We start from the raw sequence: 24,619 nt of genomic DNA, 5'->3' as shown, positions 1-24,619 counted from the left end.
GCCCGCTTGGGCGTCACGGCCGGGCGCGGGGGGCCGCGGCCATCGGCGGCGCCCGGCCCCGGGGCGGTCGCGGGAGCCGGGGAAAAAATGCGAAGAGCGACGAAAAAAGTCTCGAGAGCCCGAGCGCGGGCGGCTTTTCCCCCCGGCCGCCGCCTCGTTTTTGTAAGTCCAAGTTGCGAGAGTAACTTCGTGCCTCTTTTGTCTCCTATCTGCAGCGCTCGCAGCGGCCGCGGCTCTCACACCCCCACCCCCCTCGGCCGCCGGTTTGGGATCTCCCTGCTTCCCCCCCACCCCCCACCGCCAGATCCCACATAATATAGTGGTAAAGCCCTGCTCACTCTCTCCTCTCTCCCTCTCGGAGTTTTCCCCCCTTTCTTTCTCTCTCTCTCTCTTTTTTTTTTTTTTTTTTTTTTAATAATATTATTCTAAGCTGGCATGAAAAGTGATTATCCGCGCTGTGATTGGTCCGGTTATCTGACCCGGGGACTGCCAGAAGAAGACAATAGTTTTAGTCAAATTATTTGCCATGGTGACGCTGTCAATCAGGGGTAACCCGATCTGTTTTGAGGTGGCTCCCCGGCTGGGTTGACAGATTGCTCAGATCCACTCAGAGGCGGCCCTGAGAGCTGAGATATTAGCTAGCGAGGGAGAAATTTCCGTCGTGATTGACGCTGCAGGCGCCCGTCGGGGGAGAGGGGGAGCGCGGAGCCCGGGCCCCTGCTCCTCGCCGCGGGGCACTGCGGCGCGGCGGGACGGAGCCGCTGTCTCGGCCGGGCCCCGCCGTCCCGTCTGGATCCCGCAGCCCCATCCCGTCCCTGCCGCTCCGGATGGACAGCAGGCTCTGTCGTCCCTGGCAGCCGCGGCTGCGGTGGGAGGAAAAGCCCGTCTCCGGCCCTGGCAGAAAAATTTCTTTCTAAAAGCGTTCCCTTATAGCCCCTCTCCCCAGCGCCCAGTAACCACTGTTGGAGAGTTTTATAAGGAAGGGGCCTCTCATGTACAATGGAGACCCTGTTCGTGACCTGGGATCTCATTACACTCTTCTCGTACCTGCCCGGGAGCGAGAAGAAGCACGATGATGATACGGGGCCGGAGAGGGATTGCCTCTCCATTAATCGCTGGCCGTGTCCCACCACGCTCCGGCGTGAAGGGCACTGGCATTTGTGATTACTGGACGCTGGACATTGACTTATACTGGATTTCCAGAGCGTGTCGGGGTGTTTCATACAGGAGAGGAACACGTGTAAGAGTGCAAAAGTCAGAAACACTTCGCTTGATTAAACGGACCCTTATCACCCACGCGTGCCCTTTGCACACCGCGTTTTAAGTTTACCGACTCTGCGGGGCAGGGACCCGCATCCTTTCCCGTCCCTTGTCGGTCTGCACAAAGTGAAAGGCGAGGGAGAGAGGTCGTGCAAGCTGCAAGGTCGAGGGAGAGGGTGCGGTGAGCGGCTGCAGGGAGCCGCGGTGCCTCCTCGGGAGCGGCGCACGGGGTGGCGGCCAAAGGGGACCGCCGGGGCGGAGGCTGGCGCCGGGGATCGCCCAGGTGAGGGCACTCGGGAGAAGCCTCCCGGCCACAAGCTCAGGGTAGTTTCCATGGCCTGTTATGTTCCCCTTTTGCTGAGAAATAATAATTAATCCTACAAACTCCTTCTACGGTATTTGCAGTCCTGACAGGAGAGGTCTCTGCAATTGTGGGTTCCTACCACGGTACCTTTTTAGCCGCCCCGGCGCGTCAGGGATTTAGCGAAGCCACAAGAGACCGGACTGCGGCTCCCCACCTCGCAGCCTGAGCTCCGCAGCCGACGGACCGAGCCTCCGTGCCGGCCCGAGCGGGCGCAGCGGCCGTCCCCGGGGGAAGGCGAGGCTGGGGCGGCGGCGCGCAGCCCGGCGGCTCCCGGCGGCGGCGGCTCCCGGCGAGGAGCCGCGCCAGGGCTGCGGCCGGGGAAAATGCGGCGGGGGAGGGAGGCAGGAGGAGGAGGAGGAGGAGGAGGAGGAGGAGGAAGAGGGCGGGGTAGTGGGGCAGCAGATCAACCGTGTCCAGCTTCCAGCATGTCCGAACGCCTGTGTATATCCGCGGCGTATACTCGTACTTTCTCGAGTGCACTCCGCTGTGGAAGCTGCGTTGTCCTCCTACCTGTCCGTCCGGCCTTTTCAACGAGTGCTGCCATAAGGAAGCAGTGGCAAGCGGGCGGTTCCCGTCCTTGATCCTCCGGGGACGGAAAATAGAGGCTTCTTTTTCAGATGGAGAAAAGAACAGCTCAAATTCGTTTAAAACAAAATCGAGCATATTGGTGATGGGTCGGTAAAGTCCCCTCGCATGATGCTCCCTCCGTTCCTTTACAAAATGAGCTCTCAAGCGCTTAGTGCCTCGATTCCGGCCGATCTCTGCAGGATTCAAAGTGTGCTTGTTTGTAAACGAAAGCATCCCGATCCCAGCGCTTCCTAGCCAACCTAAGCGGCTGGATAGTTCATAGCCGCAGCTGTAGCCAACAGCGGCGGGACGGTACAACCGCGCCACTTTAAAGGTTGCTCTGAGCAGAAAAGGCAAGAAAACCACAAATCCCCTTCCCCGTCCCCGACCTCTGCGCGCACACACCGTGTGCCTTCCGCTCCCTCCCTCAATGGGGACCGTGGAAATGATGAAAAGTGCTAGCGAGGTCTGAGCTGTGTCTCCCGCTTCCATGCTACCACGCTCGGTCGCCCCACGTTTACTAGGGCTATACCTGACTCCTTTTCCTCTCTTTCTATCTCACAACCACAGTGGTAAATCTGAACGGGAGCAGCTGTTACCCCTAGTTGGAAAGGAGGCGTCAAAACCCGTTGCATAGGTTTAGACTTGAAAAAGAATCTTCTTAGAACCCTAAAATGTGAGTATAGAGTTTACACCCCAGCTCCTCCGTAGACGCTTTCACTTTAGGCTGCCTTAGCCGGGCTGCAGTTTGCATGTAACGTAAGTGCACTTCCCGGAGAGCTGGGCAGAGGCAGGGCTACCCCCTTCCCGGGCACCCTGTATCAGCTTGCGTCCTACAGCAATCGTAAATTAGTGACATCTGGATCCAAATTCTGCATAACTGCTTTTATCTTTAGGGAAAGAGAAAAATTTTCCTACGTGCTAGAAATCAGAGCAGATACTGGCTACACAGCCGCGGCGCGGGGCGAATCGCATTGTAGTGCCTTGCGAGCGAAATAGGCGACCGGGAGACGAGCTTTTTTTGGCATTTGCGAAGGCTCTCGTCCCCTGACATTATATTTCAGAGCAGGAGAAACGACTCGCCTGCTCACATTTGCCTCTGGACCGACGAGATGGTTTCGCCTGGCTACTCCCAGCTGTCTCCCGTTTAGCTGTCGTGGAAAGTTTTAGCTGAGCCGACCCAAATTCTCGCTCGGCTCCGCTGCCGCCGGGCGGCGAAGGCCGGGGTTTCACCCGCTCCGGGCCCGGCTGTCACTTTGCCGAGGCCCACTCGGCAAGCGCCTCACCCCTCCGCGCAGCAGCGGTCAACACAATCTTTGGGAAACATGAGTGAAATAAAAAGGTGGTTTTTATTGCGACGCTCCTTTCATTAGTTGTGGCTGAGGAACGGGGTGTGGGAGGGCGGTTTTCTTCTGCGGAGCCTGCTCCGTGCCCCCGAGTGAGTGCCAGGGTAGAGCTGCAGTTATCTGGAAATCGCCTTTTCGGCTCTGCCTTCACCATCCCTTCGTAGACAACAGCCTTTATGGGAGGCTGCAGGCCCGCATCGTTCCTGTTAAAACGCAGGAGCCGATTCACCCAACACCTTTCCTCAGCCTCTTTGACGGCTGCTTTTGCGGAGCCCCTCATCCTTTTCACCGAGTTGGGCTCGGGACGAACCTGTCACCCACTCTCGCAGGGCTGTGGACACGTCCGCTCCTGCCAGCCAGCCGTGGGCTCGGCAGGGAGACAGGACCACCTCCAAGGGCGCTTTATCGGTAGGGGTGGCGAAAAAATGATAAACCCCGCAACTTCCACATGCCAGAAAGAAACACGTTTCCCCGCAGATTTCCACTACCGTGGCGAGGACTATAGGGAGAGCAACCAAAATGACAGACAACTCCAAGTTTTCGTTTCTTTCTTTCTTTCCTTCCTTTATTTTACAATATTTTAATTTTTAAAAAATTATTTATTTCCTTTTGGCGGGACTGCAATATGCTTTCCCTTTAAAACCTGTGGAGTTTACCGAGACCGAAAGTCCGCCGCAATGACACTGCTACTCCGGCTAGGTTTTTCTTGTATTTTCTTTTTCTTTTAAAGGTATCATAGCGACCTTTGCCGCGATACTGGGCCTACCTGCCTCATACCATCCAGCCCTGGGGCTTAGCTCAGTTTCCCCGGGCTCACAAGCTTTTCGGTGCCGGGACTAGGGCTTCTTTAGGCGGCCAAAGCTCACCCGGCATTCCCGAAGGCAATTTTGCAACCCGGATCCGCGGGTTGTTTCCCCTGCCCTCACGTTATTTATTCACGCTTTTATTTATTTTTCAGTTTCGTTTAAAACCCGAATCTATCCTATCAGGGATGGCACTAAGTTCCTGTCTCGACTGAAAAAAGAAAGCACGGCAGAAGATCACTGCACACAACTAAATTAAGACAAACAACAATTGCTTGTTGTTCCCTGATTTGGGGAGAAAGGGATAATTCAAAGCTTTTCCTGCGCGCAATGCACTGTTCCTCAAGGGGACGGGTCAAGGATTTCAGATATGTAGCGGGTAACTCGATTATGCTAACAAACTCCGCTTGAAAGAGAGCGCTGGTGGGTGCGGGGCGCGGAGCGGGGTGCTGGGGATGGGGAACTCTGCTGGGAGCCGACGGGAGCGGAGCCGCTGCCCCACGGAGCCGCCCCACTCCCCGCGCCCGCCGCTCCGCCGCTCCTCTCCAGTGCGGGGCCGGTTTCCCGGCCGGCTGGACCTGAGATGCTCCAGTAACATCTTCGAAAGAGATATATTAATCAGGAGATGCGGGCCTGATGGGACGTGTCTGAGTCGGCCTCGGTGAACCTTCCCGCCCCCGTCCCCCGGCCGCCCCCCCACCCCCCGTGAAATGGGACACCGGGGGCAGCACTGTGTCCCCGGCTCAAGGCGCTGTAACCTCCCGAGCTCCCCACGAAACACGATAACCCCCCCAGCCGATTAATGCGGCCGGTTCTGATTACTTTTATATTATTCTTTCTCAATCTCGGGCGAGGGGCTGAGAGTTTTCATCCAGTTCTGCCAGCAGCACCCTCCCGGCCGTTAACCCCAGCATGGATATTTATTTGGGGTGTTCCCACTGATCCCGCGGAGTCCACAGACGACTCGGGGGGAGGACTGGGGGAAACAGATGGGGGCCCGGGCCGGTGCCCACCCAGCCTCCGCCCCACTCCCGGCTGCGGGGACCGCCTCAGATGCTCCGCGGCACGAGGGGACTCTCTCGGCACACAGTGTACAGCTAACAGACAAGACAACAACAACAACAAAAGGCACATATGGTTAAAATAAAGAGAGAGAGCGCGCTTTCTGCCTTAGGGGATTGGCAGTAACTAGCCAGAAATGCAGGGTATTGAATCTAAACTTCTGGTGGGCTTCTGAGGGATTGACAACTTAAGTCACACTACAAGCATCAATTTGACAATATTTGTAAACTTCTTGTTTCCAGGGATCTTCTTGATCAGAGATAGACCAGGTTGGTATGAGCTCCAGCCACGAAGGTCTCTTTTTTTCTCTCCTCCTTTCCCCTCTTCCGAGTTGATGAATAGCGATCATGTTTCTTTTAATGGCTGCCCCCTATTCTCACAGCCTCCCACAACTAACCCAAGAGCCTGTTTCCTCGACCTCAGTTAATTCCGCTGATTATTCCAAGATGATGAGGAAAGCACGAAGATTGTTCACTGTTCCTACCGATTCAAGGCATTTTTGTTACCATCTCCATCCCTGGCTCACAGGGATCTGATCGGGGAGTATTTTTAGGAAGAGGCTGCCCTCTCTTCCCTCCTGCCTTCCCTCCCCAGGCAGCAGACAGCCCCGGGGGCTCGGCCACAGTCCCGTCGCTCCGTGGGTGCGCGATGCTGCCGCGGGGCCGAGCACGGGCACGCTCCGTGCAGCAGCAGCAGCGGTGGCAGCCGCGGGTCCCGGGCCAGGGGCACCGCCGGCGCCTCGGGGCGCTCCGGTGGCGGCGGCGCAGGTGAAGCTCCCGCGGGGCCTTGTCCCAAACGGAGCAAACCGCCGGCCTGCGGCACCAGAGGGAATTTCGCTTCTCTCCGAGGAAGGGACTCCTCCGGTCCCACGGGCTGGAGGCGGGGATGCACTCCGAGAAACTTCACTAGAGGGCTCTAATACTCAGCTCCCATGGCTGCTGAGAGGAAACAAGGCTCGTCCTTAACATCCCTTAGTCTTCCAGATAGATTAAGGCTGCTAAAGTCTTCCGTAGTCTGTCAAAGGTGATTCGCAGATGTCATCTCTATGCAAGAAATCCTTTATCTCAGCAGCAGCCACCAGCTATCCTGCTTCCCTGCAAGTGAGAGAATTCATGTCCCTTCCTGCTGCATAATGATACAAGAGGATTTTGGGGGCCTTCTTCTTCTGTATCCATGGCAAGGGAAGGAAGTACAGCCTCTAAAACCCCAGACACAGGTATCCTTGCCAAGATTTAGGGACAAAGCACTACACACAGTTATATAGACTTTTCCCCCTTCACTGTAGAAAGATCTTGTGTAAGATCTTCCATGGTCTGTGCTATTTAATATGCTCATAAACATCCATCTTTAAAATTCTGCAAGATTGAGGCAAGCTGAAATGTAACGTAGTGTTAACAAGTAACACACAGATATTAATGTCAAATACTGATGGATTTAGCTGCAGTTTGTTCAGTTTTGGGATTTTTTTCCCTTTTAAATAATTGCTATGATTTGCCACTGGAAAAAAATAAAACCAAATGAAACAGTATCAATTAAAACTAAAACAATTATTTGTTGTAAGGGAAAATTCATAGAATTTCAGAATGCATTCAGCTCATTACAACTCCAAATAGCTTTTGTAATAAATAAGTAAATTGCCTTATTTGCAGAAATTAGAAAGTGCAATTTAGTTGCTTGTGATGTCTTGCAATTTTTCTGAGAAATTTTGTGTACAAATCAAAACTGCAGGAACAGCTTTGTGGAAAACTAGATAGTTCATGTGACATCAGTTTAAAACTGATCAACTTTCCAATGGACAATTTGGTACTTCTGAATGTGACAATAGTCTGCATTTTCCTCTATTGTTTGTTTCAACCTCCTTCTTGCTGAGTTAGTTCTGACTCTGTCCTTTGATGTCTTCTCTGCTTTATTTCATAGGTTCTTGAATCAGCTCAAATACACTGGGGACCTTTTACTTCCCAGAGAAGTATCCCTTTTCATTCCTTTCTTTTTTTTTTTTTTTTTTTTTCATCAGTTTTATTCTCCGTATAAACAAGGACTTTATTACTAGACTTAGATTGACTTTATTGCTTATTTAAGATATAGAAAAGGCCAACCCAGTGAACATTGAATTGGTTTCAGTCAGTTAAGTCACTTCAGCAGGCAGGGCTGAGATTGTGTGCTGCTGGGGTACCATACCCCCATCATATTTCCTCCAACAGCCAAGTCATGTGTGCACAAGGTGCATAAGGGCACAAAATCTCCCCTGGCAGCAGATGCTGATGGCAGCACACACTCATGCTACAGAGTACGAGGAGGGGGCAGAGCTAAGCACACCATTTGGCTGCTGCCATGTACCCAAGCACAACTTTGGTTGTACCAGATGACACCTGATTCAACTCCCTCTGTCCTGCACTATTCCAGTCCTCCAACACTCTTCCAGAAGTTTCTGCTGTACCTTCCATGCTCTCACTCTGCTCTCTCCTTTGGCTTCCTGTTGTGAAAATATCCCTTGAACAATTTACAATGCATTCTGTTATATTATCTCTGATACTCAGAACTAGAACCTCACAAGAAATTTTTTTTTTTTTTGAACACAGAAGCACCAAAAGGCCCAAAGACCCAGTGACAAATGCCACTTAGCCTCAAGAACAGACAGGGAATCTCAGCCCTATTTTATTAGCAATAGATATAGTTCAAACCTTTGCAAAATGGGACTAAGCTTCACACCATCTCGAGACACAGAAATTTTGGTTCTTCTAACAGAGTTTATTGTCTCTGCTGCAGTAATTTTTAGTTGTTTGATTCACACCACAGCTTGCTAAAGAAGCTGATACTAGGCATAGGGCTGAAGATTTCATTGAGTGACACTGAGCTGCAAAGCATGGGATTCTTGTGCAACTACAATTTTTCTATGTCTGCTACCTGCTTGGGCTAGAAAACAATAAGGAAATTACTTTTTAAAGCAATTAAATATTCACACACGCACATGCATGAATTTATGTGTACTTATGTAGTCTGGCTGTTTTAATTAACTTTTGTTTAATTTTAATTGATGGAAAAACAGATTGTAATTTATTTAAATCTGAAACTTTTCTTAAACAGTAAGATAACCCCATCAGAGTGATATAACCTGGCAAACATTACCTTAATTTTGAACTCTTTTTCATTTCAATCATATAAGACAAGTGGTGGAAGAAATGAACAGAATCTGAGACAAGCTGGACAAAATCTAGGAAAAATTTTAGAGAATAAGATGATTTTTCTCTCTCTCTTTTTTCCTTTTTTTTTTTAAAACATCATCCTGAAGAAACTACAGTTGTGGGTGAGGGTGATATGTTCCTGTTTATTTTTAAGTGGAAGGAAGTTAGCAGCAGCATTTGGCATGCAAGAAGCCTGAGAACTGGGCCTTACAGTCATCATGAACTGAGCCTCAGCTTTCAAGAAGAGAGGAAATAAAGAAGTGTAATTGGGTGAGTTATGTGAATTATAATGTGAAAGCTGTAATGTAATGAGCATGTTTAATGCACGTAAGGGAAGGAAATGTTCTCAATGCCAAACTGGATTTGTGGCTGACAGGGGTGAATGAGTGGTATGAATATTTCAAGGAGAGGGATGTGCCTGAAGATGGTTTTCTTGATCCATCAAACTTTGTTCTTTGAGACATTTGGATATAGAGGACAAATGCTGGGCCATTAATTTAAAGGATTAGGGCAAAAAGAATGAACAAAGAATGCAAACTGAAAGGTCCAAACTTGGTCCCATCAACACCCCAGAAGAGAGTGCAGGCATCACAAATGATCCAGGAATTGCTGGATGCTAGCCCAGGGTGACTGCAGTGATCTCTGGCCTTAAATAAGATGAAGTCTTTGGCTAGGTGAGAGACTATTGGAGGGTTGGAAGCTGTTGAAAGAGGGGAGGGAAATAGTATTTGCCATGAGATAAGAAACAGAAGGAAGTTTATGACAGTAAAAGTTTGAAATTTTGTTTATGAACCTGTCTCTACCAGTTAGGCATCTGGCACACAGAGTGGCAGACAGTCCAAGATGGCACAGGTCTTGGCAGTATTATGGGACCAGCATTGTCACAAGGAGGAGTGGTTTCTGAAAAATGCATAAAACTTTTGCTTCAGTGTCAGGCAAGTGTTTTTGGAATAGAAGTCACATTATTATTAATTATTATAAAATTATGTCTCTCAAGTGGACTTTATTCCTTGGGGACAAGAAGATGAACATATATGTCTCTGGTTATGTCTCTTAGAGTATACTAAAAGCAGCTAAAAAGTAAAGATCTTATTCCTGTGTATATTTCCTTTGTGCTAGCCTTTCAAGACATTGAGATATTGTTGATATTATGTAATCTTCATTAATTAAGCACACATAAGTGTTCATTCTGGTTCTGAGAAATCTAATTTAATCTCTGGAGACCCATAATGTGGCTCTTGCTCAATCATTTTAAGCACAAAGGGCGTTTTTCTAAGTACTATAGAAGCTACAAAGTTTAAATGATCATCATATGCAGAATTTGATGAAGCAGACACCTTTCCCGCCATATGTTAAATGAACAACTAGTTACTGTGTACTGTGTGATGATACAGGTTGATAATCTGATGCTGAATAATATGATGTCATGTGAAGACTTAAACGATTTCCTTATACAGTCTCCAAGAAATAATATTTTCTTTGCCTACATTTGAAAATTCATAGGCAAATATGCAACCAATCAAATCTTGTACAAATGTTAACACCCAGATGTGTGTATTTCTGCATGGAATTAATGTACAACTAGCAGAACTGTTGGATAGAGAAATCCTGTAAAAATACAGATTAGGCACACATAAGTTAAATATGTCTAACTAGTCTGCCAAGAATGTAGAGTTTTATGAAATCTGTTTTAGGTACAGAACTCTCAATATTTCCTTCTAAAAACTTTCCATTAACATACAAAAAGGAGAGTGCAAATTTCTGTAATAATCAGCAGAACCTTCCCGTTTCATGTAAACAAATCAAAAGAACCATATAACCTTACTTCCAAAGGTCAACTCTTGCCCTCCAAACTCCCATTAGAAGTTAGAACTTGAGTAATCCTATATTTTAATGATGAACTTTACAATAAACACATTCTATTTAGCAATAATCATTAATAACAAGTTTGTATGTTGGATACAACTTTTTTGAGAAAGAGTGTCCAGTATTTTCTATGCTAAAATCCAGCAGTACTTGATTTGACCATTTAGCGTGCAAATTTAGATTAATAACAAAAATGGGAAAGAGTGAAAATAGAGAGGAAAATACCCATATCTGAGAAGACCGGTCTCTTGTTCATCTTGATATACCTTATATCCCCAGTAAATTAGAAGGGGCTATTTGAAATTTGGGAGTCATAGGGGATCAAAATCAGATAAACCTCAGAATTGAAACCCAGGTTAAATTCTTGCAGAAGTTCAAGCCTTTACACTTTAAAAACTTACATTTTATTAAAGAACTAGTTATCCAGGAAAGGAAAGGAAATATTTCTCTCTGTGTGCCTGTGTGTGTTGTACATGTACGTATATAATGTATGCACACATGCACAAACACCTGAGTATCCAGACTTAATATTTTTATAAATATGGTGTGAGCCTTCCCTGCATCCTCTCATTAAATCAGTGGGAAGTTTGCTGAAACAAAGTGTTCTGAATATGTATTTATTTCTATTTTTATCTATTTCTAATCAGATCTATTTATTTCACAAATGATGAAACATGCAGTACAGTTGACAAGCTCATGCTATTGTGGTATAGCTACTGGCCATGCTCTTTATTGATGCATAACTTAAATTCTTTCACTGCCACCTTGTTTGTTGAAAAATTTGGTGAAAAAGTGAGTTAGCACTGAAGAGATTTTTTCTGTAATATCTTCATTAACACACCAACTTGATCTAGAAGGCCAGTGGAGAAGAAAAATCAGCATGGAAATATATATTGCAATATACATTTGAAATGTGGATATGTAGCATGGGAGTTTTTTGCACTTCTCTTAATGCTCTCTACTGCCATGCATTACATTAATCTAGTGTCAGTTTAGGAAAGATAGTGAGTGAGAAAATTCTCATTAGTTAAAATGTATGGCATATACAGGGCAATTTATCTCTTCCTAAGTACAAAGCATTCATGCTCACCTACATCACAAAGGTGAGTTCCTTCTCTGCCTGTAGAAATAATATACCCCAAAAATGGAAGAACCACCAGCAAATCCCATGACAGCCAGTGGTAACTGTTTTTTTTTCCATTCCTTTGTGTCTGTGTTTTGAGTTCCTTGTAGAAATGGACTCAGATACTAATTTTGTATTGAGAAGATTAATCCTTTTGGACATGTGAAAATATAGTTTAGTCTGCATTGATACATTAGGGTGCTGCTTTCATCTGTCTCTGATTCAGAGACCCAACTTGATTACCTGAAGTGGTGTCTTTTTTGAGAAAGGCTGAGCAACCCTGCCCATGAAATTTCCCATTCCTGGCCTCACTCTGACACTGCGTACTTTTCATGGACAGATTGTCATTGACTGATCACAGTACTTTCTGGGTATCTTCTGATGGCTGCTCAGCCCCAGAAACAAAAAGGGAAAGTTGCCAAGTCCATTTGCTGTATGTGACTCCTCTCTTCAGTCACACAGGAAAAGGCCTTGCCTCTAACCTGGGCAGCTGATGACTGGGTTTTCTCTTCATGTGTATCCTCTAAAACCAAAATGTGGATTTGAGAGGAAACAAGCTTAATATGCCATGTGCTTCCTATTTGTTGGAGGCATCAATGCTGAAGCTCTGTTGGCATGCTAAAATGTGAACATTTTTACAATGTAGCAGGTTATGGAAGCTGCTCTTGATAAATTCCAGTAACAGCATTTTACACTCCATGTGTTCCTTTCTGTGAATGACAGATTGCACTATTATGTCTCTAAAGAAGCTCTTGACAAGGGTGATTCAGGCACAAAGAAAGTGGAACACGTGTGTAATTCAGTTTTTCTACATTCCCTAGCACATTTACACAGGACTGTGATCTTGTTCTCTTTGATATACTAGAGCAAGCAAAAACACTAAGTTAGACACTCCCTAATAACATCAGAGCCTCTGCTGATGTAAACCTAAAAAGAAACCTATGAGTATGTTATCTCTTCTTCACTCTTGACTGAATCTAGAGCTATATGTAGAAGCTCAGCAGATTTTTTTCCACTTAGCTGGGCAGTAGAAGGGACTGTGGCAGATAGACCAGAGGTAGATGATTTGACTTGCAGGGTAGTAGGGATTAGAGACTAACCAGTTTACCTGACTAACTACTAAAAGTCTTTGTGTTGAAAATAGAGTAACCAAGTAAAAATAATTGACACACATTCTGTATTCTGAAAGTGCTTCTTGCAAGAAGATAGTTCATAACCTTACCCAGTAGGAATCTTCCAGGCATAGAAATTACTACTGTTTTTATCCATTTGGTGGAACTAATGGGAACAAATTTCAGAGATATATTATTGTCTGTGATTGATGAAATACTTAAAACACATATCATTAACCACTAGGTGCTCTCTAAAACCAGCACACAAATCCAGTTGTAAATACTAGAAACACTGTGCCTGGTTTGGAAACATTCAGAATAACCTCAGCATTCCTCAAATGCACAGTTCTAACTTTGCTCAGGTCTGTTTTGTGGTTTATTCTTCATTCTTCCAGGTGGATACATGAGTTTCCATTTCAAGTTTTAGCTTAATGACTTCACATAAGAAACAGGAGAAAAGGAAAGCTGTATGAATTAAACATTACACAGGATTTGGCAAAGCACATACAGGAATTCCATAAGGAAGAGTAAAAAATACCCCAATCCCTACATAGTTGCACAAAGTTAGCAGTAACAACAAATAGTGCTGTTGCCCTCTAAAAGTACACACTTTTCAGTCAGCCTTGGCTGGTGAAATGCAGAAGCTTCATGTGGATTACACTTTTTAAAACCTTTCAACATCAAAAGATAGAAGAATTGTAGTGTGTTTTTATTTCAGAGTACTTTTCATGCAATCTCAAGATAAATTCGAGATACTGATTGTGTTTGTACCTGTGCCAGATGTTGTCGTTAGATATTTCTGTTTTGTTTCATCAGCCAGATGAGCTTACCCAGGGACATTGATCAAATACCTACATTTAAAAGAACACACTGTCAAATTAGTGGATAGAAAGAGCACAATATGAGAGAGAAATTATCTGGTGAAAGATTTAAAGACTGACTCACTTGTGTTTTGTTTCATTAAATGTGGGGTAGTCCCCTTTCATTTTCCATTTAGCATGAACATACTTGTACTCCAATTACAGTATCAGCCTTATAAGAAACTGACTGGCTTGGGATACACATGAGCCTCCTTGGAAAAAAATATGACTTCCCTTCTTAAAGATTCTAGATTACCTTAAAATATATTGCCTGGGCTAGCTTATCCCACCGACCTTCTTGGAGCTATTCCTGTGCACTCCAGTAGGTCTCATGGCTGCAAAGTTGTGGTGCACTGCAGGAGCCTTCCCAGATGGCCAGGGTGGTGGCTACTTCTCCAAAGGGAAGGGCTTGGGACAGCAAAGGGTGCATCCACCCCTCTCAGGGATGCAGAATATATTCTCAAGAGGAAAATACACAAAAATCCCTAGGAAAACTGTTCAGACATTGTCTTTCCCCTCAAACCTCTTAGATGCTCTTGGAAGAAAATCTCGATACTTTTAGTTATTGTCAAGGGAGCAGCTCGTTGTGATAATGGAGGGGTGAAGATGGGGCTGGAGAGTTAGCATATGTAAGTTAGGGGAGATCCAGTCAAGCAGAAAAAAAGAATGAAATGGATTAAAAAAGGCTTCAGAAGTTATAGATGAGAGTATTTTATCTTTATTTTGGTAACACTGGGTAATGTCATTCAGGTTGGCTAAAAGCCCTTGCTCTTCAAAAGAGTTGTCAAAGATTTATTTTATAAAAATGTAAGCAAAATACACATTAAACACTGTGTTTCATGTTTTTTAGGTCTTTGTGTCTGTGGTAATTTCTTGCTGTCTTATTTATTATACATTAAGTACTTCTAGATAGAAAATACTTCTGTCTTCTGATTGATACCTATATGATACCCAACTATTTCTCTGTGTATATGTTATCTGTATAGATGTACAGAACCCAGTGGACCCTGGAGTCCACTCTGGCACAGCAAGAGCAGGCCATTGCTGGCCCAGGCAAGAATTCACACACCGCTATTCATTTTCATCTTGGTGGCAGATGCCTGAAAGGCTTTGCCTGATGAGACAAAGAAGGCCCAAGGTGGGAAGAGCCATTTGGCTGTAACTGAGGCTGTTCCACATGTGTGCTTGCCTGCTTTCTGCCCTCCAAATGTTGTAACATCCCTACTTTGGTGCAATGTTATGGTGTGAGAGAGCAACAGGTCAAGTTGCTTGCTGAAGCCATGCTCACCCTCAAACCCCACACCTCAGGTATCTTAAAGCTGAGCAAGCAGGCATGGAAAGGGTTCACAGCTGGATTTCACATGGTAGAAACCCAGGGTTAATGTCCTATACTTCACCTATTATGCCTCACAGTCAGTTGCACTCGTGTGTACTCCTTGCTCTGAGGGATCCTGGCAAATGGGCTGCCCACCCTCCTAATCCGGGTAGTACCAGGGAGCTGCCATTCCAAAGCCACACTTCATGGCTCAAACTCACAGTTCATAGAGAAAGTGCCCTGTATAAATTATCAGCTTTGAAGCCAAGCCCTTCCCCACTTAGCTGGCACAGTAAATCAAGTTTTGGTGCTACTTTCCATCCAGCTCCATTACACAAGTAGTCTGATTTAGCTTTATGGCAGAAAAGTGTTTCAGCTAAAATGGTATTTTTCACAGAGTGGGGGATAAACATGACTATTTTATTTGTAAAGTGAAAGGCTATGAGATTGTAACAGGAGTGCAGGTGCAGTTTCAAATCCCTGCCTGGCTGTCTCAGTACCTGGGCTTGGTGCCTGAATTCTCTCATGCTCAGATCTACAGCAGCACCACAACAAATCAGAACCTTCCATTAAAGCTTTCATTCCTCATATTCAAAAAAACATTTCCATTAATGCCTGTGAAATTTTTCCCTGTGTCTTTTGGAAGTTAAGATATCCAGCCCCCAGAACTACTGTACCATCCTTTTTCCCCAGAAATGTTAATTCATCATTAAAATTATTAAACAGTAAATGGCTGAGATGTGTTATTACAAGCTTGAAGTATTTCCTTGGATTGTTTAAAAATCTCTGTTTTAATTTGAGTAATCTATTTTTTTCCTTTTACAGTTTTGAGTGCTCTATCTTACCATATGTGAAACATTTCTTAAAGGTGTCAAAGTGACTTGTCATGGGTTTGGAATGAGAACTAAATTAAATGTCCATACTGTAACATACTTATATAAATAATGAGATATTCCAGTATAAACCATTCATTTGGCAGTCATTTCTACATCAGCAAGTACCAAGTGCTATAGAATTCCTGCCTAAATTTGACACATGCAGAGCAAATCAGGAAGGAAAATGTGTGTATATGTGTGTGTTTAGAATTTTATAGAAAAAGACAGCCCCTTGCAGTCTGTTGCCATGAAACTATTTCTAACATTTTTGGAAATAGTGCAAGGAGTTTTAACAAAATACTCTGGATTCACAGCAGAATGCTGGAGCAGTCATCTGTCTCCCACTGAACTCCAAAACTTGTTTCCATAATTTAGAAACAGAAATTAATAAAAAATACATTAATGAGCACAAGAATGATTTATTATGGATGGCATAGCATCACTGCTTTTAAGAAAAAATACATTAAATAAGAATTCTTCATAAAATAAAAAATGTTTCCTATTGAACATTGCTCAGAACTTGCCTATTAGTGTATAATATCACTGCATTGCCAGGTCTGGCATTTCTCATCCAAATAATGTTTCAAAGTGCCAGCAAGGCTTGTGGGCTGCAGAGCAAACCATGTTAGGAATAATGCATGCACAGAAACACGACAGCAGCAAAGTTAGTTTTGCTGGGATTCTGGAAATAATTAGCACTGGAGCACCCCTTTTCTTGTATCAGCTTCAAAAATTTTCATGGCACCAAGCTCACAATAATCAAAAATGTATAACAGAGACTTAGTTCTAAGCTGTCTTTCAAACTGCCCAGCTGCTTTAAGCAGTGTTTTTGACTAAAAGCCTTTCTCACTCAAAGGTCTACGCACATGTACTTTGACAGCAAAGTATGACATGGCAAAGAGACCTTCTACTCCAGGTGAATTTTATCTCCAGACAAATGGCATCACCTATATGTTCTAGTGGTGTCCTGGCTTGATCCTGCATCTGCTGAAGAGCAAATCCCAGACCCTAAGTCTGACAGAGATGGGCAGTCTGGACACAAGCAATCACAAAACTTTCTCACATTTAAAGACACACTTCAAGTGTGATATGTGCTGGTTAGGACATGTATTTTTCGCTGGCACCAGGTGTGTCCATGTTTGCCCATGATTCATGGACAAATCTGTCTTTATATTTGCCCATGATTCATCTCCAAAAACTGTATAATCTTGGATGATCTCTGAAATCTCTCTGGATTAAGAAATAAATGAGTTACCCATTCCACTATTTGTCTATGCCTCAGTGATTTAACAGATTGGAATAGTTTGTCACTTGGAATTGAAGTTCATAACTATGGCCATTAACTTGTAGCTTTTCAGAGATTGCTTCGTGTAAATGCAGAAGTGTTTCTAAGTAGTTTACAGATGCATTTCAGTTATCTTCAAAACATGGTGAATTACATGAATTCACAAGCTTCCATCAAATAATTTGATCGAGTGTTAATTTTAATTGAATCATGTAAAACAAGACCATTTTTTGTCTTTATTGCAACCGATAGCTGAAGTTTATGGCCAGGAAGCACAAGCCTTCCACTGCACTCTTCAAAATTGTGTCCCCAGCCTGTTGTGAAGAGAAAAAAAATCTATCTGTGGTGGAATCTGGGGAGCACAAGAGTCTTAGCAAGAGTAGTGATGTGCTTAAGACAGCTACCCATGGTCTGGGTTGCATCTGTAGCATACAGGAGCCCATGATGGCACCAGCCACCCCAGGTGACTCCAGAGGAGATAAACAGTTGGATCAGTTAGACTCATGAGGTGTTTTGGGATAGGAACTATGGGCTTTTTTCATGCTCTTGGTTCCCTCAACACACTCTTGGAATAACATTGCAGGACTTTTTTTTTTCTATCCATCTACTGGGGTAATTTAATGACAGTTCATTGCTCACTTGTCCATGGGTTGTACGGATTTCATTAACTAAACAACTATTTTTGTAAAGATTTTCAACCTCTATAAAGCAACAAAATTTCTATGAGCTTTTTGCTTAAAATCCTCTCTGACAAGAATCTCACTAAATATTTGCTGATCTCAACTATGTTCCTATGGCTTAAAAACCTGTATCAATAACTCAAGGGTACAAGTGTGTCAAGTGGTTGCAATTATCTTCTAAATAAACATTGGAAAAGAAAAAAGACACAAGCTAAGCCATAGAAAAACATGGTTAATGCACTCCAATTTACCTTGTCCAGTAGTGACTCCATCACATAATGATGTATTTATGATGAGTGCATAGCAGAGTCTGAAACCTTATTTTTTTAAAAAAACTGCTTAGCTTTCTTTTTTTTTTTTTTTTACTTTTTTTCCTTTTTTTTTTATTTTCCACCTCCTTAATGGTGTCATGAGTCAGGGTGGAATTAAAAGACAACTGGAGCTATATTGCACAATCAAGTTTTAAGCACATTTGCCACAGAGTGTGATACATCCCACAAGGAAAAAATCCTCTCAGCTCCTGCTACCCACTCTGCATTGAACTGCATGAATATACCAAGTGGAACAACTTTGGAAAGTGATTTTTGTGGGTACCAAATCACTTAGGACCTCTGCTCCATCATCACATCCTCTGAACATTGGCCTGAAGGTTTCCTGCTTCAGAGACTGTTGGGGTAAAGAGATTAATGGGGAAGCTGATTATGTATTGGCTACTTATTCCAGCTCTGCAGAGAGGTAAAAGTCAAATAAAATTCATTATTTTGTAACATTGTCACAGTCTTTTAAATATATTATACTCTGAAGACTTCTGAAAGTCCCAGAGCAGTATTTTGATATGTTAATTTGAAAAAAATGCATTTTAAGAGAGTTCATGGAGACCTAATATTTTCTTGTGTTAGCATTTCTATTTTTACATTGCCTTGCTTTACCCCAGCATTTTATTTCTCCATTAATTTTAATTATGTTCTCACTGGATTTCAAGTACAGTAAAAGTACAGAATGGGAAAGATTTCTTGCCAAGACTGACCAAGATGTCACAGAGATATAGTCCCACATCCTCCCACTCTTCATGCCTAAAGATTTATATTTTCAATCCAACACATGTCCCTCTCCTGCTCCTCTGCCCCAGATTCAAACACCGGTGGAATCTGTAGTGTGTTGACAAGTTCTTATATTAGTAAGATAGCTATTTATCAAACTGCAACACAAACACTCAGATTTCCCCTAGTGTCTTTATAGGTTTCATTGTGCCATTTAAGAAATATTGGTGGTGTCAGATTGCCAGCACTAGGAGAATGACACAAAAGGGCACTAAATCAGTGTCACTGGCACCTGGAAACAGCTGGTGGAGGAAGCAGCGCCCTCCAAACCAGTGAGTATGGCCCCGTGAGCCAAAGTGTGTTTCTGGGAAAATCTGGGCCTGGGAATCTCTGAGGTGTCTCTTGCAGCATTGTGTCCAGATATGCTGGTCACAGTGCTTGGGAAGAGTGAAGGTAGTGCAGTGTTTGTGATCCATGGACTTGGCTTTGGACTAAGCAGGGTCATGATCATCAACATGGATGAGCTCTTCCTGCATTTGGTTTTCTCACCCTGGTCAGACAAACCATTGGTCAAGTCCAATGGCAAATACATGGGACATTCTTAAAAGATACAGTGATGTAGGTAATGGTGGATCCTTAAAATTATACATTTGTTCTAATTACTAGCAATATGTTCTTCCACATGAAGTGTTGTAAGGAGATATTGCAGCTTAAGTCATGGCCACTTCATTTTAAAGGGACAAGGCGACCCTTTTCTGCCTGAAGCTGCAGTGAGCTGGAACAATGCCACCTTCACAAGGCTGAGCTGATCAGTCTCTGGCTTGTCCAGAGTAGCACTTTAAATTTCTTTCCAGAGTGACCATGAGGGGATATGTATGTGGAGGGGGTTACAGGGAGGTGTCTCCTCCTGGCTGTGTACCTGTCCCTCACCTGTCTCTTGTGGGGTAGCCCCCTCCCCATGCCCTCAGCTACCCAACAGCATGCTCTCTGCAATGGAAATCCCACTCAAAGAACTTCCCTCCACTTTGCTGGCCAGGGCTGAGCTCCAGGGCATTTCCCCCTCACCTCCCTTTCAGTAACACCTGGCCAAGAGAGGAGACGAAAAGAGAGAGAGGAGACATGAAGACCTAACAGACCTTGTCTGTTACCTCATCTTTTCCCATCTCCTGATCAGGGAGAAGGGAAAGCAATTGGAGCTCTGCTCCTTGGCAGCATCCCTTCCCCAGCCAAGTCTGGGCCAGAGGCTCAGAGGTACAAAAGTGTGGTTGGGACTGCACACCTGACATGGGTAGTGGGACAAAATTTATTCCTGGTAAAAATTGCTATATTGGAATGACATCTCCTTTGGGTGAAGTTGTTTTAAAACCAGCTATAGAAGTACTGCGTGCCCTTGTCTCAGATGCTGAGAACTTTTTTATCTCTTAGGCAGAGCTTAGAGAAGAAATTTACCACACAGAAATGCAACCTTACACAATTCCCCACAACTCAAATGTCCTTGAAAATGATCTAGATGATGTGGGCTCATGAGAAAGAGAGCCTGAGCCATGGTTACAAGTTAGGGTCTACTTCAAGATCACTTCTACTCAGACAAATATTTACTTCCCACAGACATAGAGCTATACATTCTGTAAGACATTGCATTACATTCCAGTATTTGGAATCACCTGATCTGTGTTTGGTTGATCTGATAGCTGCCTGAAGTATAGGTCACAATGAGTTATCACACTTTTCTGGCAGCACTGAGTGGAAGGAAAAAGCTGTAAGAGAAATGATCTATTGTCCTCAATTGCATGAACTTGGAATGGCAGATAAGAACCAGATCCGTTATTTCCATCTGCAGGAGGCAGCCATCTTTTATCTCCATGATCTTTACTGTAGATAAAGGTGAAGTAAACCTCTTGCCTTACAGAAAGCCCTCTGTCCTTTTGGTTTAGAGCATAAGCTCCCTGGCAGTGTAACAGGCATAACAGTGAAAAAGCAGACTTCTATTAATACCTCCCAAAGAGAGTATGCATTTAATCATATGCTTCATTTTAAGTTTGTGCTTCAACTTCTATCAATTTTTAATTTTGGATGTTAATAAAAATATTTTGTGAGAGTGAGTAAGTAATTAATAAGTGTATTTATAGCTATGATTTCCCAATTCACTCAATTTCCAACCAATTCTTGTTGGCAAAGAGAGGTGTGGGGTTTTCTGTCCATGCTAGGTTTCCATAACAACGAAGGTCTCCTTTCAATCTCCTTCCAACAAGATTGGATTGATTAGCTATGCTACTGTTTATTTTGCTGTACCTGCCAAGTATATGGCAATGCAGAAATAGGAAAAATTAGCCTAATGTGAATATGTGGACAACAGAGAATGCCAGAACAAATATAATCCCTGAACATGCAACAATTCCCATTTGATTTCATTTCAGGACACCCATGATTCAGATGCACCATCCAAGCAAAGAAAACATCAGCTTCTAATTCAAGATGTAATTTTGTAACAAAACCAGCTGAGAACATTTACCAGAAAATTGCATCCTTCTTTCTTTCTTTCTTCTTTCTTTCTTTCTTTCTTTCTTTCTTTCTTTCTTTCTTTCTTTCTTTCTTTCTTTCTTTCTTTCTTTCTTTCTTTCTTTCTTTCTTTCTTTCTTTCTTTCTTTCTTTCTTCTTTCTTTCTTTCTTTCTTTCTTTCTTTCTTTCTTTCTTTCTTTCTTTCTTTCTTTCTTTCTTTCTTTCTTTCTTTCTTTCTTTCTTTCTTTCTTTCTTTTTCTTTCTTTCTTTCTTTCTTTCTTTCTTTCTTTTTCTTTCTTTCTTTCTTTCTTTCTTTCTTTCTTTCTTTCTTTCTTTCTTTCTTTCTTTCTTTCTTTCTTTCTTTCTTTCTTTCTTTCTTTCTTTCTTTCTTTCTTTCTTTTTCTTTCTCTTCTTTCTTTCTTTCTTTCTTTCTTTCTTTCTTTCTTTCTTTCTTTCTTTCTTTCTTTCTTTTTCTTTCTTTCTTTCTTTTTCTTTCTTTCTTTCTTTCTTTCTTTCTTTCTCTCTTTCCCTCTTTCCCTCTTTCTCTCTTTCTTTTCTTCGTTCCTCCGTTTGTTTGTTCGTTCGTTCATTCCTTCCTTCCTTCCTTCCTTCCTTCCTTCCTTCCTTCCTTCCTTCCTTCCTTCCTTCCTTCCTTTTTACCTTTCCTTTCATCTTGTCTTTTTTTCCCCTCTCATCAGGGCCAGATTTACCCAACAAAAACCCTGATGGAAATGGAGAAGTGTACATTCAGAAAGGTAAGGAAAGCAAGGAAACCTGGAGACACAGGATGCTTTCAGAGCCTTAGGATCTTGTTTTAGGATTAGGATCCCAAAACAATGTTCATCTTACGTGAAGTAACAGAGAAGACAGGAAACTGCAAGACAAAGAAATCTTTCTGCTCCTCTTTTTCAATTTGATGTTGCACATGGAGAAACACTGAGGAGAGCCCATGATGGAGGGGAAGAAGATGGTCTTCCAAGCTGGAAACCCAACCCTCTTCTCATGTTTTCCTTTCTTTTGTCCCTTGCTGTAATAAACTATCAACAATACTCTGGATATGTGGCTGGGCACTTCAGCATGAACTTGTTATCATATATGGATATTTCAGTGAAACTTTTCTATGGATGCACTCAAAGAATTGAGGCAAGAAATGACAGGAAACAGAAATTCCTGCAGCCATTTCCTTTCAGAACAGTGATAATTTTGATAGCGTTTACAACTGTTTTTCTTCTGATTGTAACATCAGTAGCATTCTCAGAAAGCTGGACTGAGGTCAGAGCTGAGATTCAGGATGTGTACTGCATAGGGAACATAATTACCTATTGCTATATATCCCAACCTCACACACAAAAAATCTGAACACATTTATTGCTGACAAAAACTTACTAAGAGTTCATATCAAATTCTAGGAGCAACCACTGGACTTTGAATGGTTTGGATGAGAGCTGGGAGCAGTATTTCATTCTCAGTTCTTACAGTGACAGTGGATCAAATCAAAAGCCTGTTTCACATTTTCTTTGAATTATGAGAGTTCAAATTCCAGATCATAGCTCTGCTGTTCAGTGGATATATATTCATTGGCATTAGTGTTTCTGAATGGATTAACTCAGCCGTTGTGGAATACAGATCCTACAGTTTGCTTCAAGATAAGTATGAGCAGTGTTAGAGCAAACATTTTGGACACCTTCCAAGAGAAAAGGCTCGCTCATGGAAACAAAATGTTCTGTAGAGAAGTTGTGAATTTGATGAGTCTGTTGAAAGCAGTCCAGCAGGCGTGTGACCAAAACTTGACTATTTTTCAGTCAGTTCACCTATGTTCCTTTTCCCTCCCAGGCTCCACCAAACTCCATGGGCTGACAGAGCCCCAGAGAAGAACTGGGAAAAAATCAAAGGCAGCTTTGGGTTTCTGGGGAGCATATTTTGGACTACAGCTCCAGAAATCCTTACAATGACAATACTTGACTGTCCCTCAGATAGAATGCTCTAGGATTTTTGGTTACACTTTGAACAAGAAACTCTAAAAATATCACTGTTCTCCCACAAGAGGAAGTTATTCTTAACATGTAGTTTTGTGTCATCGTGCCAATCCACCTGTCTGTGTCAGCAGTCACTCAGGGATGTAGAAGCCGTGTCCAGATTGCTGATTTCTGTGATGTCTTTGCCACCAGAATCAGACTCACTGGAGAAAGTGAGGCCAGCCTGTGCTCGAGCTTCCCACAACACGCTGGTGGGAGTGGAGAAGGCTTCAAGTGCAGAACCATGAGCATTTTTTGTGTACCAGAGAGAAGAGATCATCAGAGGGTGCCAACTACGTCCAAAGAGCCAGTAGATGGAAATAAACATTGGAAGTTGCAGAGACATACTAGCTATGACCTCATTACCCAGAAATGGAAGGCTTTCTATGTAAACCATTTACTTAAGTAAAATTATGCCACAAGAAGGAATATGCTTACTTTCACCATCTCTATTTATTAAAAACATTGCTAACATGTTCCTTGATAACTTGATTTATGAAGTTTATGACAAATTGCTTTCTTAATTGAAATATGTCAGGTTTCTAAATACTGAAGTTAATTATCCCTCTTTTTCTAGCTGAAGGCTGACCTTTAATTATACAATATTAATCCACATATTGTATGAATTATGTGAAATATCCATTTGGTATGTAGAGGGATACATGTATGTATTATTGCAGTGGAGTACAGTTACATAATTATTTTTAATTTAGGATATCAGCTTAATTAAATACTTGCAGAAACCAAGCTTTTTCAGGAAATTTGCAATTACAATCAATTTGAATGTACAGCTACATTAATATGGTGACAAGCCCAATAATAAAAATGAACTAAGTAATTATGGGCAGGTGCTGAACAGATGTGTAAATAGAAGGTCTCTGCATGGAACATTGTTATATATCATTTTGAAAAGTGAAAAAAACCTGTTATCCATAGACATTCGTATATGCAGTTACAATCAGTCACAAAAAAGTTAGTTCTTTCAATTTAGATAAATCACTTAAAAATGTGTATGGCACTTAGGCTTTCATTTTCTGTTTCTGGAAAGAAAGTCTAGTTGATTGAAGACTGCTGCTCTACTGTACTCAAAGAGTCTGCCGCACTATTGAAATATATTCTTCTTTCAACACGTTTATGATGAGTGGGTTTTCAGTTTGGAATGGTTTAACAGTCAAAACAATTCACATTCCATATTACAAGTTGAGCTTTATTTAAAGAAGGGGGGGAGGCTAAGACTAGTTTAGAGTTGTTTGCTCAAGTTATCAGGCTGCCAAAGGCCCAATTTAACCTCCAAATAGTTGGAAAACAATTACATTGCATTACTACTGTGAACTGCTTTAGAGAAATTTTTTTTTCCTGTGTGTT

The 24,619-nt window shown here is 43.1% G+C and overlaps 1 long non-coding RNA gene across 2 annotated transcripts; it reads left to right on the top strand.

The window, feature by feature from the left end:
- LOC144246034 (uncharacterized) lies at positions 1-24,387 on the top strand. Of its 2 annotated transcripts, XR_014954000.1 has the most exons (3): positions 1,890-8,854; positions 21,158-21,217; positions 21,938-24,387. It is a non-coding gene; the product is annotated as an uncharacterized LOC144246034 (long non-coding RNA). The 2 variants fall into 2 exon arrangements; XR_014954001.1 differs by lacking the exon at positions 21,158-21,217 and having other exon boundaries at positions 1-8,854.
- The last annotated feature ends 232 nt before the right edge of the window (positions 24,388-24,619 follow it).

The sequence above is a fragment of the Lonchura striata genome, chromosome 3, assembly GCF_050655825.1.
Source record: "Lonchura striata isolate lonStrDom1 chromosome 3, ASM5065582v1, whole genome shotgun sequence".
NCBI classification, from domain to species: domain Eukaryota; kingdom Metazoa; phylum Chordata; class Aves; order Passeriformes; family Estrildidae; genus Lonchura; species Lonchura striata.
This window is presented reverse-complemented; position numbering and strand designations above follow the sequence as displayed.